This window comes from Equus przewalskii, chromosome 7 (genome assembly GCF_037783145.1).
Source record: "Equus przewalskii isolate Varuska chromosome 7, EquPr2, whole genome shotgun sequence".
In the NCBI taxonomy this organism is placed as follows: Eukaryota; Metazoa; Chordata; class Mammalia; order Perissodactyla; family Equidae; genus Equus; species Equus przewalskii.
In genome coordinates, this window is record NC_091837.1 from 11,711,433 (window position 1) to 11,717,466 (window position 6,034).

General features: G+C 51.2%; 1 long non-coding RNA gene across 1 annotated transcript; it reads left to right on the forward strand.

Annotated features, from left to right (window-relative positions):
• The first annotated feature begins 437 nt into the window (after positions 1-437).
• On the forward strand, positions 438-5,230 carry LOC139084899 (uncharacterized). Its single transcript, XR_011542836.1, has 2 exons — positions 438-989; positions 1,328-5,230. It is a non-coding gene; the product is annotated as an uncharacterized lncRNA (long non-coding RNA).
• Positions 5,231-6,034: the final 804 nt, after the last annotated feature.

The following is a 6,034-nucleotide window of genomic DNA, read 5'->3' on the forward strand; positions in this document are numbered from 1 at the left end:
CTTGGTTTAGTAAATTTGGACCAAGAGACACACCTGAATTTGAACCCCTGCTCTGCTCTGACTGGCTGGGTGATCTTAGAGGCAACATTTGACCTCTCTGTGCTTTGTCGTTCTTATCAGTGCAATGGGAATGAGGCCACCGACCCCAGGATTGTTGAGCAGACAGAGGAGATCATTCACATAAAAATGCACCTTCCCTGACACCCATGGGTCCCCAAGAAAGGTCACTGCCCTTCCTCTATGTATTTGGCTTCATTTTACCCTAGCATGCTAGAGTGGATGCTGAAACTAGTTAGTCACCGCACCACGCTGGAAGCAGGAAGACCCCTGAGCAAAAATAACATCTCCCCAGGGCATTTCCAAGAACCAAAATTGGGCAAAATGATGAGCGTTTATAAACACAAGCAGTGATGCTTCTAGTAGAAAGAACAGGGAGTCCAAATTTGGGTCCGCCATTGAAGTCAGCTGCCTGATCGCCCCGGGTATGTTTCCTTGGTATTAATAGGTTGGAAACTCAGTTCAGGCTCTCTCCTTTGCTCTCTCATGTTCTCCACCCTCCTCTGCTAATGCTGAACAGCTTTTTGGGTTCGCTGCAAACAAAAGGCGCTAATGACGGCGATGAGGTTGTCAGAACTGACCTGCTCGGTCCTGTAGCTAAGACACCCTGCCAGCCCGTCATCATCACAACGGACAGAGAAGACAAATAGCAGCCCATTCCTACTCAGCCAGTGACGCTCCCTGGAAAAGCATTGTGGTTTCCCACCCTGCCTCCCCACCAGAGGATTTAAATGACTCTGGGCTCCTGCTGCTCCTGATAATAGATAAACCCCCAGAGTTCCTCCAAGGTTCCCACTGTTCTCTTTCTCTCTTTTCTATGACTTTCCGTGTTGAGGGGAGGTGTTGCTGAGAAGGACGCATTAAGATTTATACTCTCCAGGCTTCACTTTAATAACCGCTTCAAAGGAACAAGCTAATGAGAGAACTAACAGGTCTGTTTTGTTTTAGACTCTGGGCTTTGCTGGCACTTGCTATGCACAGGGAGAACCCCGGGTCTAAACAGCGGGGGAGGGGAGTGGGAGGCGGCTGTTCTGGGAAATTAATCAAGCACGCGGGAGAAAAGTCATCTCTAATACTCAAATCAGAAGATTTTTGAGACCAGCAGAACGTGCCTGACCTTAATTCATTAATATCACCGTATTTTATTCAAATCCTTGCTAAGAGAATCTTGATTTTTTTGGCTTATATTTGGTTTACATAGCACTGAAATTAGGCTTGATGCAGAAGTACTTTCCTTTAAATATGTGGGTGGAAACCCATTTCTCAACAGGGGCTGTGAGACCGGAAGTCCCCTGTCTAAAGAGAAGCCTTGGACTGTGGTGGTTCAGAGCACGGTCTCAGGAGATTAGAACCCCAGCGTCAGTACTTCTGAACTGTGTGACCTTAGACAAATTGCTTAATCTCTCTGTGCTTTAGAACTCTCTCACCGGTACTAATGGGATTGCTATCAGAACGATGTTGTAACCTCTGAAAGCGCTTAGAACAGTGTCTGGCACATAGAAAGCACTTATAAAGTATTATTATCAGTGATATCGTCATCATCCTCATTGGAATGTCTCTCCGTCATGCAAGGCCTCGTGAAAGAGAACCAGCTCCGGGAATGAAAAAGCGGTGCTGGATGCGACCCGGCGGCTGGGGGTGGGCTTGCTAAATGACGAGAAGCAAGTATCTGAAGCTTTTTAAATCTCATTTTCCACCGCTGCCTGATGAAGGGATGGAATGAGCCAGTCCCCGAGCTCCCTTCAAATTCTAAAATTCTCTGGCTTTGTTTAATCCTGCAGTGAACCCCTTTGCACGGTGAAGGATACTCACACGCCTCCATAATGTCTTGTGAGTTTCCATTTTTACTGTATCCGGTGATACCCACGGCATTAATAACTCTTACCATCGCCGCCCTCGGCGGGTGAGGTGGGCAATCGCTCAGCAGGTTTCTAGAAACGAGCACATCCGTATTCGTTCCTCCAGCATCTGCACTTGGCACCCGGACCTCGCTTGATCAATATGTGTTGAATGAATAAGCGAATGAATGAATGAATGACATAAAAGATTATGGATGGTTTGCCTCAAAGACTCAGCCTTCTATGGGAAGATGATCCAAAGGGAGAAAAGAATCTATTTAAAACCACAAGGGCCCACTGAAGAGGGCGCATCCTGGGAAAGGTCCCTGCTGGTCCTTGCAGCTGCTAATGATCTAGAATGCTCTCCGGCAGCTGAGAACGTGGGTGCGCTTGGGCTCTGCAAAGGTAATCTGGGAGTTTCAGGCCTAGGGATGGAGAGAGGCATCCCTCTGTTCGGGGAAGGTCTTGGAGGAGAACCTGAAGGAGGAAGTAAGAGAGTGGGCAGTGAGATGCCCCGGGGCCAGGCACTGCGTGGGGTGGGCAGCTGGTGAAACCCTTGGAGGCGGGTGGTCCGGAGCGCATCCAGGAGCAGGAAGTCCGTTCTGTCTTCAGTTCCGCGCAGCAATGTCATGCCTTTCTGGTGACCTCATAACCTCATGGCTTGTATTGGTGGGTGCTCTGATGGCAGGTTACAGGGGAGGTGGGGAGCCAGGACCCACCCTGGGATCAACACCAGTGATGAAGGAACAGCTGTAAGGCCAAGAGAACAAGAACTCAGCAGAGGTGGGAAATCAGGGCCGGCAAGGACGGTTGGAAAGGTGTGCTCCCGGGGGGTCCTCAGACACCCGGGGCCAGGCCTTGGCTTCTCCATGGGACTGGAGAGCGTAACTTGTCCCCCTCTCGAGGAGCGAGAAGATGATGTGTGGATATGTAAGTTACAAAAGGCCGGAACTTGTCTGCATTGCCGTGTTCCCTCTGGCTCTGACCCTCGTGGCCTCCCCGCCCAGATTCTGTCTGAAAGGCCATGTGCCAGTCGGCTGGGAGATTTTATCAGGACAAATCCAGGAAAGGGCGCTACAGACCCCGACCTGCTAGGAAAAGTCCTATAGATCTCCCAGGTCACACCTACAAGTGTAAGTCATTTAGGGGCACACGGCGGGGGCCATGGCTGCGGGCGTTCAGTGAACCTGTGCCCCACCTCTCAGGCCCGTCTCTTGTCCCATCTCAGCCAGTTCCGTTTCTTCTCTCCTTCTTGGAGGTAACACCTCCTGAACTGGGCTCGTCTGTCACAGCTCGTGGGTGTGAATTCCAGCAGGCCGGATGGAGGAACGAGATCCCGGTGCCTGGGCCGGTCCTGAGAGCCAGCACAAGGGTGGCCACGTGCTCCTAAGAGGGTCCCTAGGCCAGCTCTGTGCTGAAATTGCTAACGAGCGGACTCGGACTCAGAGGCCCAGGTGGGGCCTGAGGCTCTGCATTCCTCGCAAGCTCCCGGGCGCTGCCAACTCCGCCAAAGCCCCAGAATCTTAGCCCCGCCCCCCACGCCTCCGAAAGCAGCCTCTGTGCTGTAAGAAGATAGCCAGGCGGTTCAGCCCACATTCACGTGTGAAAAGCCCTGTTCCGCGTCACCCTGAACCATTCGTTCAGGGCCTGGAATAGTTCAGGCAGACATCGTCGGGGTCAAATCAGCTGAGCCAGGACGGGCAGCCCCCGGGACAAAGGAGGAGAGGGAGCGGCGGGCGGGAGGGCTCAGCGGGAGAAGCTTATGGGGAGCTCGGAGCCACAGAGCGAACCGAAGCTCTCTTAGGGGCAGCAGGGAGCCAGGGGAAGGTTTCAAAGAGAAGAGTGACAACTCAGATGGGCCTTCTTATACGACTCTGCTGGCTGGAGACACAGGACAGTGAGTGAGGTGGGGGGGGGGGGGCCCTAGGGCAGTCTGGGTAGCATCTAGGAGACCTGAATGAAGGTGACTGCAGTAAGCAGGCCAGCCCATCACAGGTAGGTTGCCAAGCTGGAAGGGAGTCGTCCTGGGTGATATGCAGGCCTCTGAGGCAGAAGTAAGCAAGAAAGGAAAGCCTTGCTTCTCTTCTCCAGGGACCCTCCAGAACAAGTCCCTCTTATTCCTCATCCAGAAGATGCCCACAATTTACCAACTGTTCCTCCTGCTTCCAAACCCTCCCTCCTTCAATCCATCTGACACCTCCCTGCCCCTGCTCAAGAACCTTCAATAGCTCCCCATTGCCTAGCAAATTATCTTCAAACATCTCCGCCCACATTTTTATGCTCTACCTTCTATTTCTGCCTCATTAGTTCATGCTTTCATTCATTCAACAAACATTTACTGAGGACCATCCATGTGGCAGGCACTGAAAAGGAGTCACTCATCTGCCAAGACACAGAATCAGTCCCAGGAGGTTTATGGCCACATTGAAGGGCTCTTCCAAATGAGCCACTTTGGCTGTATAAAATGGAAATAATAATACTAGCTAACACTTATTAAGTGCTTACTGTGTGCCCGCTATCACTTAAACTCTGGGTGACTATCTCATTAAATCTTCCGCAAATGATGGAGATGGTTGGCCTCGTTTTAAACATGAGAAAAGTGTCAAGTCCCTGGCAAAACGAGCACAATAACTAAATTAGTAGGAGCTGAACCCACGCAGTCTGAGGCCGGAATCTGCTCCCTAGTTCCTGTCTTCTCAACGGCTCCGTCATCTAAGCCATGGGGCTGCTGAGCCAAACAAGAGAACAGGGTGCCTGTTCCCGTGTACGGTGAACTGTAAAACCTCATTAAAATGCTCCTTCCGACTCCCCCCTGCTGCTCCCCAGTCCACCCACGGAGCCCGGTCATGCTGGCCAAGCCGAGTCTCACTGTGGCAGATTTTTCCTCCTGGTCCGTTTGCCTGGAATGCTCTCCTTCACGGTCTTTTCTTGGCCTCTCGCCATTCAAGTCTCGGCTCAGGTGCCACCCTGGGTGTCCCTCTGAGAGACACGCCACTTAGTCACCTCTAAGCAATGAGCAAAGCCGTCAAGGTTCTTTTCCAGAAATCCTTCCACTCCCTAAGTCCTTTTCTCCTTTCTTTCCCCTTTCTCACTTCCTCTCTGCTTCCTCCCATCTCCCTTTACCCCTCTAGCCCTTCAGGCACAAATATCTCTTTCTTACAAATATCTCCTTAATCAAAAGCTGCTCTCACAAACATATTTCCTATCAGTCATTTACACTTTAGTCTGAATTTCTTGGTAGGTCAACTTTCCCCAAAATGTCTGAACTTTAAACCATACGTTTGATTATAAAATAGTGGGCTTTGCTTTTCTTAAAAGAATTTTATTTACCAGAATTGTTTGTTTTGTGTTTGTATGTATGATGTGTTAGGGGCAGCAGGTTTTCCAACCCAAGGAATCATTCCACTGACCTCATTGGGCTAGAGTGACTTCAGGGTTGTGGTATAACTGAGAGGAAAGAGAATGGACATTGATGGAGGCCTCAATTTGAATCTCATTTCTAACATTACTTGGATGATCTTAGACTAGGTGGCTCCCTCTCTGAATCTGTGTCTCCTTTATAGCTGAGGGCAGGTCACTATTGCAAAGATTACTGTGAGGATTAAATGAATAAGAAGGCACACAGTAAGGGCTCAAGGGTCCGCATCGGCACAATCGGGCCGATTGACTCTGTGCCTGGACTCGCCGACACCCACGCTGGCTCCCAGGGCCTCCACTGCGCGTCATTGTTTCCGGAAAGAACCGAGCGTGGAATTTGGCAGGAGACCGCAGAGAGCCCTGGAATCCTGACCACTCTCAAGTCCAGAACGCTCTCCTTCAGAGAGTCACATGCCAGGGCCAATTCTGAAGCATTTCAGACTGAATTGGGGATTGGAACCACGGCAGCCCTGAAGCTCTCCTTCCCGTCCATGTGACCAGCCACTGTCACCCGTGCCGGGCCAGCCTGGCCGTCCATGTCGGCCTCACCAAACCTGCCGTCTCCAGAGCAGACCTCAGTCCCCTGCGGGAAGTCACAATCCAGCCCCCAGAGACCCAAAAGCTACAGCGACAATGATGGAGAGAGGAGGAAAGCTCTGCTCTGGTCTCCCCAGGAAGCCACGGAAGGTCTCAGAATCAGAAATGCCCTTCATCTCCATCCA